The 15423-nt window shown below is 41.7% G+C and overlaps 2 long non-coding RNA genes across 4 annotated transcripts in view; both read left to right on the plus strand.

Moving 5' to 3' along the window:
- LOC130283302 (uncharacterized) overlaps window positions 1–15423 on the plus strand; it is a 63907-nt gene that overhangs the window by 14649 nt on the left and 33835 nt on the right. The window lies entirely within an intron of this gene.
- LOC130283303 (uncharacterized) overlaps window positions 1–15423 on the plus strand; it is a 42397-nt gene that overhangs the window by 5560 nt on the left and 21414 nt on the right. Inside the window, exon 1 of one of the 2 annotated variants that reach the window (XR_008846640.1) lies at window positions 5256–5357. The exons of the other annotated variant lie outside the window; for it this stretch is intronic. This is a non-coding gene — a long non-coding RNA (uncharacterized LOC130283303). Of the gene's footprint in view, window positions 1–5255; window positions 5358–15423 lie in introns of those variants that run through there. 2 annotated transcript variants of the gene reach the window in all.

The raw sequence follows: 15423 nt of genomic DNA on the forward strand, positions 1-15423 counted from the left end.
TCAATAGTATGATTGTGGGTCTTGTGTATCCTATTTGTATGAAGGGCAGACGAACATGCACACTGTGGTTCTATTCAAAGTCAATGGGACTGACAGAGATAATCAAGTAGAGCACTGGACCATATTTGTCAGTCCCATAGACTGAAAGGGGAACTCCGGTGGAAACAAGTGGAAAACAAATGTTTTCAAATCAACTGGTGCCAGAAAGTTAAACAGATTTGTAAATTATTCCTATTTCAAAATCTTAATCCTTCCAGTACTTATCAGCTGTTGTATACTACGGAGAGATTTGGGAAGTTCTTTCCACTCTGACCACAGTGCTCTCTGCTGACACCTCTGTCCATATCAGGAACTGTCCAGATTAGAAGCAAATCCCCATAGAAAACCTTTCCTGCTCTGGACAGTTCCTGACCCGGACAGAGGTGTCAGCAGAGAGCACTGTGGTCAGACTGGAAAGAACTTGACAAATTTCTCTGTAGTATATCTGTTGTATACTGCAGCTGATACTTTAATTTGTAATTTACAAATCTATTTAACTTTCTGGCACTGGTTGATTTGAAAAAATAAAATAAAATAATAATAATAAATAATAATTCCCCACCGGATTTCCCCTTTAAAGGGTTTTCTCTCAAGATTAAAATATATTCACAGAATAGGAGTGGTGGGGGTTCAACTGCTAGGACCCTGTTCTATCACAATTATGAAGCTAGTTTGTTAGCTGTATTCGGTTGTCTTTGATAGTCTCGTAGTGAGTGAATGGGGACCCACATTCATGTTTGGTGGAGGTCTAAATATCCAGGCACCTATGTACCCGATACTTATCTTATGGGTAAGTTTTAGTCTTGGGATAATCTCCTTTAAGTGGAGCAGAAGTGCACATGCTCAACCACCATTCCATTCTAATAAGGGATACATGATCCCCATTCTTGTCATTGGAAGGGATTGCAAGGGTGAGATCCCTAACAATCACCCGTGATGAACTTGCTTGTAGAACTTTATTCCATAAAAGCAGACATGGTACAGCGGGTAAAAACAGAGAAGCAACCTCGTGGCAACAGTCTGTTTCCTGCTCTTGGGTGCAGGAAACAGACTGTTGCCACGAGGTTGCTTCTCTGTTTTTACCCGCTGTACCATGTCTGCTTTTATGGAATAAAGTTCTACAAGCAAGTTCATCACAGGTGAGTGTGTTCTTTATACTCTCTTTAAAGTATTGGACATTAACGCTTTTTCAGAGAACGGCACCCCTGTGCTATTCCCAACATAGGTGTAGCTGCAGCCATCTATCTAAGACGTGTTAGACAGTAGCGGTGTCGGATGTATCTTCTAGTTTGCTTGGATCCCTAACAATCACCCTACACTATTTCTATCATCTATCTTTCTATCATCTCATTTATCTTTTGGCAATCATTGGGTGAATCAGGCCAAACGGATATGCTCGACCTATGTTCTGGGAGCTTTCAATGCGTATGCCAAACATGCACTTCAAAGAGTGAACAGAGCCTAAGGGGTAAATCTTAAACCAAGAAGATTAGCCCAACAAGGGCAGAAGACATTCAGGAAGAAGGTGTTCTCCTGGAATTTATCATATTCACCCCTTCAGACTGCCATATGGTAAAGCATGATTTCATTCTTCAGAGAATATGTTCCCGCATGGCACTGTGATTTGTACGTCTGCCACCGACACTGTGCATGGTGACCTCAAACTCCTCTGACTGCTCAACCATGAAACTCTTGATGAACAGATCTTGGGTTGTTGTTGCCTCTAGTGCGAGTTAAGAGGATTCAGTAATGGAACTACAAATGATTCTTATAGGTTAGTTGACTTTGAGTATTTGTGTATTTTTTTGATACCCACAAAGTTTATTATGAATGAAACATGGTAAATGTCAATGAGTGAGAAAAAAACACCAATCCACCACTAACGTCCTTTCCCAGTCTTCTGTGAATCTACGAGGTTCAGATATATCTTCCATTTCCTGCTGCAGTGTTTCCAACCTTCTTACTAGTGATGAGCGGCATTGGCCATATTTGAATTTGCAATATTTTGCAAATATATAGACGAGTATTTGTCCTATATTCGCGAATTTCGCGTATTTGTTATATTCGCATATTCTCGTATTCAAGGAAGAAAACAGTGAGGGGGGGGGGGGCAAATTTACTATTGGTTGCTAGGGATGTTGTTGATAACCTATGACAAGTGTATTTGCATCATTCTAATTGGCCCACAAGTTAAAAAAAGGAATATGTGAATATGCGCATATGCAAATATGTGCATATGCGGGAAAAAGTGAATATTCGTAATTTCGAATATATAGCGAATATATTCGCGAATTCGCAAATTAGCAATATTTGCGATAAAAATTTTAAATGCAAATATTCGTGCCCAACACTACTTATTACCACAGGGAAACCTGGGGAAAAAAATTGCGCTTCTGGTGAACTCCTAATGCCAATCCTGCTTCAAGGATTTAGTATAGAGGCAGGTAAAGCATTCCATAACAATGTTTTTAACCCCTTAAGGACCGGGGGTTTTTCCGTTTTTGCATTTTCGTTTTTTGCTCCTTGCCTTTAAAAAATCATAACTCTTTCAATTTTGCACCTAAAAATCCATATGATGGCTTATTTTTTGCACCACCAATTCTACTTTGTAATGACGTCAGTCATTGTGCCCAAAAATCTACGGTGAAACGGGAAAAAAAATCATTGTGAGACAAAATTGAAAAAAAAAACGCCATTTTGTAACTTTTGGGGGCTTCCGTTTCTACGTAGTACATTTTTCGGTAAAAATGACACCTTACCTTTATTCTGTAGGTCCATATGATTAAAATGATACCCTACTTATACAGGTTTGAATTTGTCGCACTTCTGGAAAAAATCATAACTTCATGCAGAAAAATTTATACGTTTAAAATTGTCATCTTCTGACCCCTATAACTTTTTTATTTTTCCGTGTATGGGGCGGTATGAGGGCTCATTTTTTGCGACGTGATCTGAAGTTTTTAACGGTATCATTTTTGCATTGATAGGACTTATTGATCGCTTTTTATTCATTTTTTCATGATATAAAAAGTGACCAAAAATGCACTATTTTGGACTTTGGAATTTTTTTGCGCGCACGCCATTGACCGTGCGGTTTAATTAACTATATATTTTTATAATTCGGACATTTCCGCACGCGGCGATACCATTTATGTTTATTTTTATTTTTATTTACACTGTGTTTTTTCTTTTATGGGAAAAGGGGGGTGATTCAAACTTTTAATAGGGAAGGGGTTAAATGATGTTTATTCACTTTTTTTTTGCACTTTTTTTTTGCAGTGTTATAGGTCCCATAGGGACCTATAACACTGCACACACTGATCTTTTACATTGATCACTGGTTTCTCATAAGAAACCAGTGATCGATGATTCTGCCGCATGACTGCTCATGCCTGGATCTCAGGCACTGAGCAGTCATTCGGCGATCGGACAGCGAGGAGGCAGGTAGGGGCCCTCCCACTGTCCTGTCAGCTGTTCGGGATGCCGCGATTTCACCGCGGCTATCCCGAACAGCCCACTGAGCTAGCCGGCATGCTTTCGGTTTCACTTTAGACGCGGCGTTCAACTTTGAACGCCGCGTCTAAAGGGTTAATAGCGCGCGGCACAGCGATCAATGCCGCGCGCTATTAGCCACGGGTCCCGGCCGTTGTTAGAGGCCGGGCCCGAACCGCTATGACGCGGGGCCACGCCGTGGCCCCGCGTTATAGATCGGGAGTGGACACATGACGTTCCAGTACGTCATGTGTCCTTAAGGGGTTAAAGGAGTACTCCGCTTCTAGACATCTTATCGCCTATCCAAAGAATAGGGGATAAGATGTCTGATCACGGAGGTCCTGCTGCTGGGGCCCCCCGCAATCTCTCGCAGCACCCGGCATTCTCAACAAATGCTGGGTCCCTACGGCAGTGGTCGGGACATCACATGAATAGACATGAATGGAGGGGGCTTGGTGTGATGTTACAAGGGGCGTGGTCATGATATTACGATCATGGCTAGAGATGAGCACATTTTTGAAAAATTTGATTTGTCCGATTTGCCGAATTTTCTTGGTTCTCATTTATTCTCCAATAGGGAGATTTTTGGTGGTGTGATGGCAGCTAAGTGCATGCAAAATGTTGTTGCCAGCCGTCTGTTTGCGGCATAATGTGGTGTCAACTTTGCCTGTTGTGACATTCCCGATGAGGAAGTCCAGAAAATCAGTACAGTTGGCTTAAGTTTGGTAAGTAAATTCTAAATTCAGATCATTGTCATTCAGAAAGTTAATGAAGGGAACAAAATCTTTTTGGGGCTTCTGCCACACCAGGAGGAGATAACGGCCGTACCATAAAATATGTTAATGGTATGGGTTGTCGGCCACATATAGTCTTTCCTCCTCCCAGTAGGCCATATATAGGTTAGCCAGTGACGGTGAAAATTTAGCCCCCATCTGGCAACCCGAGATTTGCATATAGTATGACCCATCAAAAGTTTAATAATTATGCTGTAACAGAAAAGTAAGAACATCGGGGGAGATTTATCAAAACCTGTCCAGAGGAAAAGTTACCCAGTTGCCCATAGCAACCAATCAGATCACTGCTTTCATTTTGCAGAGGTCTTGTTAAAAATGAAAGAAGCGATCTGATTGGTTGCTATGGGCAACTGGGCAACATTTCCTTTGCACAGGTTTTGATAAATCTCCCCCATCAAGTATATATAGGTATATAAGTATATAAGTATATAACCTTGAAAATCAGGATCATAATTGCTGTAATGTAAAGGGTATGTTCACACGCGTGGATTTTCGCAGCATATTTAGCTGCGGATCTGCTTGTGAAGGCCCCACTGTATGCTGGCTTATATGTGCCTGCTGTTAGCAGCAATACGCCGCTACGAGCCGACACAGTGCAGCGATGTGTGTGGTGTACTTGCACATCGCAGCCGCTCTCCCTGCTCTGAGCTAGGCAGAGAGCTCCCGCGATGTGTGAGTATACTGCGACTCGCACATCGCAGGGTGTCTGCTGGTAGCGGCGTATTGCTACTATGAGCAGGCACATGTAAAGCCAGCATAGAGCGGGCCTCCACCAGCGGATTTGCAGCGTAAAATACGCTGTAAATCTGCACGTGTGAACATACCCTCAAGATGGTACTTAACGGCCTGTGACGCTCTAAGGTGTGGGATGCATGTGTACCCACATGCACTCCTTATTCCATGGAAGATGAGAGATCGCCCCCAACAGTTTTTGTTTCTCTTCTGATGTCTACGTGGGATATTGCCCATTGATTCTCCGTGCTTCCTTCATCATAGATGCCATGGACATTGACGTATATTCACACTAGAGTGGTGAGCTGATTTGCATTTTTCTATGTTTTTTTTACCTAACCATTGTACAGACCCTGTCCCCCACTTCATGACAGCAGATCCCCTAACAGCAGTGGCCTCGTCCAACAGAATAATGCCCGGCCACGCTGAAAACACTATTGAGGAAGATAACTAGTGTTGCTCGCGAATATTCGCAATGCAAATTTTACTTGCGAATTCACGAATATTCGCGAATGTAGCGCTATATATTCATAATTACGAATATTCGTTATTTTTTTTTTTATCACAGTAAACATCACAGTGATCATCCCTCTCTGCTTCCAGCTTGTGTGGTGTATTGAAGGCTCTAATATTACTGTGCGAGACTGGCGTGCGTATTTTTGCATATGCAAAAATTAGTATATGCAAATTTTCGCATATGCAAATTTTCGCTTATGTTAATTTTTGTATATGCTAGTTTTCGCATATGCAAATATTCCCATACACGCATTTTCGCATACGTGAAAATAAAACGCGAATATTATGAATATGCGAATTTAGCGAATATATGACGAATATTCGTCCATATATTTGCGAATATTCGCAAATTCGAATATGGCCTATGCCGCTCAACACTAAAGATAACAAATAGTTCATGGTGATGACTGGGCCAAAAAATTCCCCAGATCTCAATCCAATTCATGCTATAGAAACAAGTTCAATCCATGGAGGCCGCACCTCACACAACTTTCAGGATCTGCTGGTAATATCTTGGTGCCAAATGAAACTGGACACCATCAGAGATTATGATTATCTCAGGGGGTTAGAGGTATTTTGGTGGCATGAGTGGAGCATACAATTTATTAGTCAGTTTTTTCTAACATTATGGCTGATCAGTATATAATATTGGTGTTTTCTTATGCGTTATAGGGACTTTTGGGCCCAATCAGGCTCCAGGGCTTGGGTATAGCTATGCCTCTGAGTAAGAGCTGCCAGAAAGACTTAAAGGGGTTATCCTGCCAAAAGCACTCAATCCCCTATCCACAGGATCAGGAAAACTGTCTTATTGCTGATTGGATCCCCACAATCCCCAGTACGGCGCCCTGGCTCTCCATGAGTCCAGGAGCTGCAGACGCCACATTATCAGAGCCGGCTCTGCCTATAGGCAAAATATTCAGCCGCCTGGAGCGCACTTTTAATGGGTGCGCCGCTCTGCCCGCAGCAATAAAGTTAGCTAACATCTGAAGCACCCGCCCATCCAGCAAAACCCTGTCACCCCAGTAGTAAGGAGATTACATGAGGAGGAGGTTTGTTACAGTGTGTCACCCCAGTAGTAAGGAGATTACATGAGGAGGAGGTTTGTTACAGTGTGTCACCCCAGTAGTAAGGAGATTACATGAGGAGGAGGTTTGTTACAGTGTGTCACCCCGGTAGTAAGGAGATTACATGAGGAGGAGGTTTGTTACAGTGTGTCACCCCGGTAGTATGGTAGGGCATGTCAAAGGGCAGAGCCAATGGGCGGCAAAATTAGCTTTCACTTAGGGTGACAAAAATCCTTGCACCAGGCCTGCACATCGTCTATTGATTTCTATGGGAGCACCGGAGATATCCTAATAGCTCTGATAAGGTCTTATTGACTTATATTGACAAATGTGCAAACCTTTCGAAAATCTAATTCATATAGGAGCAGAGACTCCTGTACAATGAGCGGTGAGGCTTACATAATAGGTCCCACTATTCAAATTCACTAGGCCAGGGGAAGAGTTTTGGGCCATGTGAGTGTTGTGTGTGTAAGAAGTGACGATGCATTCAGCATTAATATTTCCCTCCAAGTGTCTCCACACACTCACTGGGGCAGACATGTTGTGCTTGATCCAGAGAATGTTAACTGAGCACTAAGGCATACAGTGTATACCTTGCTGTTCCATGTACGGGAGCAGAGATTCCTTTCTTTGACAGGAGTCCCTGTTCCTGTAAATGTTGTGATTTTCCCAAAATTAATCCTAAAACAATCTGATTTAAAGGGCTTTTCTTAGGGGTATTTATTTTTTTATTTTTTACTACTTACATGTATAACAGTGGTTTAAAAATATGGCTCTCCAGATGTTGCAAAACTTCAACTCCCAGCATGCCTAGATAGCCAGCAACCATCTATCTTTCTATCTATCCATCTAGCTCATTATTTATCTATCTATCTATCTATCTATGTTTTTATCTGTCTATCTATCTATGTATCTATTTATCTATATATCTTATATCTATCTATCTATCTATCTATATATCTATGTATTTATCTATACATCTTCTATCTATCTATCTATCTATCTATATATTTATCTATTTATTTATCTATATATATTACATCTATCTATCTATCTATCTATCTATCTTATATCAATCTATCTCATATATGTCTGTCTATCTATCTATCTATCTATCTAATATGCATCTCACAGTGGTCTCAAACTGTGGCCCTCCAGATGCTGTTAAACTTCAACTCCCAGCATGCCCGGACAGCCAACAACCATCTATCTTTCCATCTAGCTCATTATCTATCTATCTCATATCTATCTATCTATCTATCTATCTATCTATCTATCTACTTATCTCATATCTATCTATCTATCTATCTATCTATCTATCTATCTATCTATCTACCTACCTACCTACCTATCTATCTATCTATCTATCTATCTATCTATCTATCTATCTATCTTCTATCCATCTATCTATGTATTTATCTATTTATCTATATATCTTCTATCTATCTTATATCTATCTATCTCATATATGTCTGTCTATCTATCTATCTATCTATCTATCTATCTATCTATCTATCTATCTAATATGCATCTCATTCAATGGTCTGAAACTGTGGCCCTCCAGATGCTGTTAAACTTCAACTCCGGCTGTCTGGGCATGCTGGGAGTTGAAGTTTTGCAACATCTGGAGGGCCATAGTTTTAGATCACTGCTGTGTCATAACACAATATACTATGAGATATAACAGGAATCCCAGGAACAAACAAACAAACTATCAAGTATCACTTATAGAACTGGTCTCCACCTACAAGTCTAAATGACCTTTGGGTTCCCAAAGACTTCAGGGCCTTGGTGCAACCATAACCTCTTCCCCCTGTACACTTATGCCCTTGTTTCAGGTCCTCAAGGAGCGATGGAAATCCCACGCAAAAAAAAAAAAGATATACCGCATGTGAGCGTAACCATATCTCAAGGAGATGTCGCCTGTGGCATGTCAATGGGAAATCCATCCAACCTTATCTACTGTATTTTGGTTTTCCAAAAAATTTCAAGAATGCGAATGGGTGCAGAAGAGCCTGCACTGTATAACCAAGTAAAGTGAAGTGTAGCATTGACACGCAGACATGTTTCATTTACATAGACCAGAAACGCCCGCTGACATTCTCCCGAGAAGCCCATCCGCGCATTTCCAGCGAGGAAAGCCGAAACAAGAGAATTACCTTCTAATGAGGGTCTCAGACGGAGCAGTTTTTAAATATCCAGAACATTAATCCCTTACAAAACAATCCTGAAGCTCTGAAGTGCTTGATAACCTTTAAAAAACGCAGCATTTCCCCAAATTAGTTATATATTAAAGCAGTGTTCTGTGTTGAGTGCCGCTGACCTTTCAAATATTGTTTCGCAAAACTTTAACTAAGAGAATTTCACCTTTATAATTTTTTTGAAGTTCTGCGCCGAATGAACATATAACCTTTTCAGAAAAAAAAAAAATAATATATATATATATATATATATATATATATATATATATATATATATAAAAATAAAGAAAGAAAGGAATAAAAAAAATAAAAAATAAAATAAAAAAATTCTTCAGAACAGAGAATTACTTACCCGGCTTAATTGTTTGCCAAGATAAAAGAGGTCTAACCTGCTCCCCTTATGTTCCGAAGATTATAAATGTTATTTATTCTAAGGATAATAAAGACGGGAGTTTATGGATGGCGGCCTCACAAAAAAAACACCAATTTTTTTTTCTTTTGCTTTAAAACTCTCAACAAGCCATTTGCATTAATAGCTTTCCTGGACAAGTTGTATACAGATTCCTCCAACCCAATAATCCCTCAAATATGTGTCTGATTAAAGACTATATATCCCTGCCCTGGGAAACAGCCAAGGATGATACTGTTTCTAATAAGGAGAGCTGCAGACAGTCCATCACCGGGACAGATACTTCCCGCTTCTGTAATGAGTTAACCACCAGATGATTCCACCTGAGCGCGTTATTAAAGAAGACGTATTAGAATACAAATATGCCAAAATATTTTTCCACCTAAATACGCCCTGTGATACAAAAATCCCTCATTGCCTGCATTGTAGAAATTCATTTTTGGCTAAAGTAACATTAATTCTATAAACTAGGAGTTGGTGACCTCATTGGGTCTTGAGGCAGGTATCATCTCAAGCCTCATTGATGTTACAAGGTCATAGGAAATTCACAGCTTGGATTATCACACTATTAGGGTACGTTCAGACGAGCAGGGTATTTTTGCAGGGATTTGCAGGGTATTTTACGCTGAAGGGCCTCCTGTATGCTGGCTTTACATGTGCCTGCTCGGAGTGGCAATACGCCGCTATCAACAGACACACTGAAACGATGTGCGAGTCGCCGCGCATGCGCAGTGTACTCGCACACATAGCGGCTGCTCCCCCTGCTCATTGAGCTGCCGCGATTTAAGTGTATACTGTGCATGCGCTCGGCGAATTGCACATCGCAGTGTGTCTGCTCGTAGCGGCGTATTGCCGTTGCGAGTAGGCACATGTAAAGCCAGCATTTAGGAGGCCCTTCAGCAGCGGAATCGCATCAAAATACGCTGAGAAAATCCACTCGTCTGAATGTACCCTTAAGATTAAAATTTACCTTGAAGGGCAATTCCAACCAACAAATTATTATGCAATGATGTCATCAGGATTCAAGTATAAATATAACGCTACACATATGTATAATAAAAATGTTCACCTAAAGGGGCACATTTTTTTTTTTAATCAACTGGTGCCAGAAAATTAAACAGATTTGTAAATTACTTGCATTTAAAAATCTTAATCCTTCCAGTACTTATCAGTTGCTGTGTGCTCCACAGGAAGTTCTTTCCTTTTTGAATTTCCTTTCTGTCTGACCACAGTGCTCTTTGCTGACACCTCTGTCCATGTCAGGAACTGCCCGGAGCAGGAGAGGTTTGCTATGGGGATTTGCTCTTATTCTTTACAGTTCCTAAAATGGACAGAGGCGTCAGCAGAGAGCACTGTGGTCAGAATGGAAAGCAAATTCAAAAAGAAAAGAACTTCCTGTGGCGCATACAGCAGCTAATAAGTATTAGAAGGATTAAGATTTTTTAATAGCTGCAATTTACAAATCTGTTTAACTTTCGGCACCTGTTGATTGAAAAAAAAAATGTTTTCCACTGAATTACCCCTTTAGAGGGGTACTCCAGTGCCTCAGCATTTGGAACATATTGTTCTGAATGCTGAGTGCGGGTGCCGGGGCTTTTGATGTCACACCCACGCCCCCTCATGACGTCACGCCATGCCTCCTCAATACAAGTCTATGGGAGGGGGTGTGATGACCGTCACGCCCCCTCCCATAGACATGCATTGAGGGGGCATGCTGTGACATCACAAGGGGGCTTGGCTGTGTTGTCACGAGGCCCGGCAACCACACTCAGCATTCAGAGCCAAATGTTCCTAATGCTGAGGCAGTGTAATACCCCTTTAATCATTATGTTGCTATTACCCGGTAATAAAGGGTCTCTATATAAAGTGACCCAACATATCTAGGCATTAATGTCAATTGTGTACTTCTTTATTTGCCCTGTGGTGGCACAGCAGAGAAATTTAACTTTTAAAGCAGTAAAAAAAAAAAAAGAAAAGTATTCATCCTGTTTTTTTCTCCTGCTGACACCTCTGTCCATGTCAGGAACTGTCCAGAGTAGAAGCAAATTCCCTTAGCAAACCTCTCCTGCTCTGGACAGTTTCTGACATGGACAGAGGTGTCAGCAGAGAGCACTGTGGTCAAACTGAAAAGAACTACACAACTTCCTCTGGAGCATTCAGCAGCTGATAAGTACTGGAAGGATTAAGATTTTTAAATAGAATCAATTTACAATTCTCTTTAAAGGGGTACTACAGCCCTAATACATCTTATCCCCTATCCAAAGGATAGGGGATAAGATGTCTGAGCTCACGCGCTCACAAAGGTGGGTGCACAATGACAGATTGCGGGGGTCCCCAGTGGTGGGGCTCCCACGATCAGACATCTTATTCCCTATCCTTTGGATAGGGGATAAGATGCATTAGGGCCGGAGTACCCCTTTAACTTTTTGGCACCTGTTGATTTGAAAAAAAAATGTTTTGGGTTTTCCACTGGAGTACCCCTTTGAAGTCCACTTTCAGCTGTTATGCATACCATAGGAGCAGCTTATGACAACAGAATTGTTGTTGAAGGGATTGTCCCGCTATTTAAAAATGATCCCCAATATAGGGTATGAGGGTCTGATCTCATCATTCCATGATGAGCAGCAAAACGCCAAAATGACGTGTTTCGAGTCACGTGACTCTTCATCAGATTCCACTGAGGAGGAGTCACGTGACTCGAAATGTGTCATTTTGGAAAGAATGATTTTATCAGTACATTTCACTTTTATGTAATTCACCGATAAATCTGAAGATGCATTTGAACTCCTGGCTACTTGATTGTTTTTTTCAACCTTAATAAGGGGAGCTTATTAAGAAGGTATTTTTTATTTAATTTTTTATCAATGGATAATATTTTTTTTCACATTTTCATCAAATCTTAAGCCTCTTCTTCTTCGCAATACATACTATTAATCTCGAATTTTTATATCTGTTTAACCACTGATTAAATTCAGCAAAGCCCAAGGAAAAGAAAATAGATTTTAGTGCACCCATCAATCAGAAAAGCAGATGGCTCACTACTTAGCAGGATCTGACTCTGCATTGTTATCCTCCACATTCGGAAATTCCGTCCGCTCGAGTATATAAAACCGTTGCCTCAAGCTTATGAAAATTTAAAGTTTTAACGCTTATGATCCTATTAGACAACTCGGAAGGATGGGGAATCTTCGGCAGCCTTGTTTTTATAGCATCCGTTTATAGAATTTTACATAATTACTGAGCTTCAATTAATTAATATTGGGACGGAAAGAGAACTTTTTTTTCAATTACGAAAATGTTTTCCCATTGCTTTGTATTCGATGAAATGTACATAGAAAGCTGAGATTCGTACCTAGCATTGGAAAGCCCCAAACCGGAGCTGAGCGGTGAAACTTTGGGAATTTTTTTTAAACAATTCTAACAATCTACTTAGAAATTAGCCATTATTATTGTGCACCGGTCATATTATTAGTAACAGGACATTCTTAGTAGTCCAATGAGACAATAGATGACAGGGACGGCACTCACCAAAAGGGTCTTCATTATTCAAATTCTGACAAGGGAAGGTAGAAGTGAGAGGGCAGGGGCTTCCAAACGAGGTTAATTTGGGGGCCCTATTCTGGAGATTTAGAATAGGGGATAAGTGTCTGATCATGGGGGGCTGCAATCAGATACCTTTCTCCCACTCAGTGAATAAGAGGTATGTTTTCAAACACTGGAGTACCTCTTTAAAGGCCCCCCCCCTCCCCCATGATCCCCAGGCCGGCATCCTGGTGCTCTAAACATTTATGTTCAGAGCACCAGCATCGGGCACCCATGGTCGTGACGTCACGTCCCCTCAGATATCTTATGCTCTATCCTTTGAATAGGGGATAAGATGCCTAGGGGCAGGGTACCCCTTGAAGGCCAACATAGGAGATGCCAGTCTTTCCCCCAATGTTGAAATAGATATCAATTGTCCAGCAGATCCTTGTAACCCACTTCAATGGTCACCTATGCATTTCCTGCCTTAAAGGGGTAGTCCAGTGGTGAAAAACTTATAAGTTTGAGATCGCGGGGGGTCCGACCGCTGGGGCCCCCTGCGATCTCTCTGTACGGGGGCCAGGCTCTCTGGCCAGATAGCGGGTGTCGACCTCCGCACAAAGCAGCGGCCGACAGTCCCCCTCAATACATCTCTATGGCAGAGCCGGAGATTGCCGAAGGCAGGGCTTCGGCTCTGCCATATAGTTGTATTGAGGGGGCGTGTCGGCCGCCGCTTCGTGCGGAGGTCGACACGCCACCTTCCCGCGGGCTGTCAGGGCTCCGTACAGGAGATCGCAGGGGGCCCCAGCGGTCGGACCCCCCGCGATCTCAAACTTATCCCCTATCCTTAGGATAGGGGATAAGTTGTTCACCACTGGGTCACCACTGGACTACTCCTTTAACTTTCTTCATAGAATTTCTGTTAAAAAATGATCATGACTTTTAAAGAGAGAAGAGCAGGCAGATGAAGAAACCCTTCCATTAATAAGAGAGATGTTCCATGGAAACCATTTATGCGGGAAGCATGTGTACACTATAAGAGGAATGTTCTATCAATTAAAGTAGCAGTATGTATCCTGTAGGGGGTGAGGGATACTGTTACCATTGGGGGTTGAGTTCCACATTCTATAAACCTGGGAACAATTATTAGATGTCATGGTTTCACCAGTTCACTAATGATCATAAAATATTTTGAAGACGTCCTAAAATGTCCTTAACAGATGTCCCGGTATGGTGAAAAGTATATCAACAATGTGGACGTATCTTGGTGATGGTCATAATACTATTGTCCATGATTATATGATTATAAGCTTATTTTGTGTGTTTTTTTGCAGGTATATTTCTAGTCTGCATTAAAAAACAAATTAATAATAATAATAATAATAATAATAATAAAAACTACTAATAATTAAAAATATAAATATGCTGTATGAATGTATACAATGACACACACACACATATATATATATATATATATATATATATATATATACACATATTTATACTGTACTGTATTTTTCGCCCTATAGGACGCACCGACAGGTGCAAAATCTAGAAAAAAAAGATTCTGCACCCAACAGTGATCTTCAACCTGCGGACCTCTAGATGTTGCAAAACTACAACTCCCAGCATGCCCGGACAGCCGTTGGCTGTCCTGGCATACAGGGAGTTGTAGTTTTGCAACATCTGGAGGTCCGCAGGTTGAACACCACTGGTATAGGAAGTAGTACTCATGTGTCACCGCCGCTCCGGACCCGTCACCGCTCGTCACCGCTGCCTTGGATGTCGCTCCATCGCTGTCGCCGCGTCCCCGGGGTGTCCCCGACGCTCCGGACGTCTTCTTCCCCGGGATCCACGCTCTCCGTCGCCGTCATCACGTCGCCGTCATCACTTCGCTACGCAAGCCGATCCTATTGGATGACGGGACGGCGTGCGCGATGACGTGATGACGTCGAAGGAGAGCGCCGCCATGTAGGGGATCCCGGCCCGGAGCAGACACTGAGGAGGCAGGTAAATTCCCTCCCGGTGTCCTGTAAGCTGTTCGGGACGCAACAATTTCACAGCGGCGGTCCCGAACAGCCCGACTGAGCAGCCGGGTTAGTGTCACTTTGGCTTCAGACGCAGCGGTCAGCTTTGATCGCCGCGTCTGAAGGGTTAATACAGGGCATCACCGCGATCGGTGATGTCCTGTATTAGCTGCGGGTCCCGGCCGTTGATGGCCGCAGGGACCGACCCGTTAGGTGTGTATTCGCCGTATAAGACGCACCAACTTCCCCCCCCCCCCCCCCCAGTTTTGGGGAAGAAAAAGTGAGTCTTATACGGAGAAAAATACGGTGTGTATATATATATATATATATATATATATATATATATATGCCTGCGGAGTGCTAAATGGCCTAACCTGAATCTCCGTTACACCTGAAGAGGTGTCCTCTCCCTGAGGAAAGTACTGACCCCTATATATATATATATATATATATATATATATATATATATATATATATATATATAAAATTATATATTTATTTATTTTTTAATTTATTTTTTATTTTTGTAAATAATAATAATAATATTGCCTCTGCAAACAAGCCCTATGAACTTTGAACTTCTGACCTGGTAGGCATTTTCAAGCTCCCAAAAAAAGAGGTGTGTCC

This window comes from Hyla sarda, chromosome 7, assembly GCF_029499605.1.
Source record: "Hyla sarda isolate aHylSar1 chromosome 7, aHylSar1.hap1, whole genome shotgun sequence".
Taxonomy (NCBI): Eukaryota; Metazoa; Chordata; class Amphibia; order Anura; family Hylidae; genus Hyla; species Hyla sarda.